The sequence below is a fragment of the Elephantulus edwardii genome, unplaced genomic scaffold, assembly GCF_000299155.1.
Source record: "Elephantulus edwardii isolate Elephantulus edwardi_28Jun2011 unplaced genomic scaffold, EleEdw1.0 scaffold00032, whole genome shotgun sequence".
NCBI lineage: Eukaryota > Metazoa > Chordata > Mammalia > Macroscelidea > Macroscelididae > Elephantulus > Elephantulus edwardii.
The window spans coordinates 7213624-7214102 of record NW_006399782.1 but is presented as its reverse complement, the minus strand read 5'-3'; positions in this window follow the sequence as shown (position 1 = coordinate 7214102).

Genomic DNA, 479 nt, shown 5'->3' with positions numbered 1-479 from the left:
GCCTCCACCCCTGGCCCGACCCCGGCCCCCGCCTCGGTGCCCCGCCGGCATCCTCTGGCCTGGCCCGGGTAGGCGAGCGGCCACGGCGGGAGCCCCAACTCCCCTTCCTCACCTAAAATTCTCGCCGCGCCCCCGCCCTCCCAGGCGCCTGGAGCCGCGTCAAACTCGGGTACCTGCGCTGGACCTGGGAGGCTTGCGTCCTTCCCTGCCCCCCCCCGCCTCCTGGGGTTTCTGCGCCCCCCAGTCCTTTCTCCCTTCTTTTGTATCCCCCTTTAGTCCCCCTCCCCCTATTCAACCCAACTTCGGCCCAGGCGGTGAGCCCCCCTCCCCCGCCCCGGTTCCATTGGCCGCTTCCTGAGCTGTCAGACTTGGGTCCAGCGCTCTTATTGGGCGATTCTCTGGCCGCGCGGCTGTGCCAAAGGAGGGCGCACTGGGCGGGGGTCGCCCCGACAGCGGCTACTGCCTGGAGCCCGAAGCCA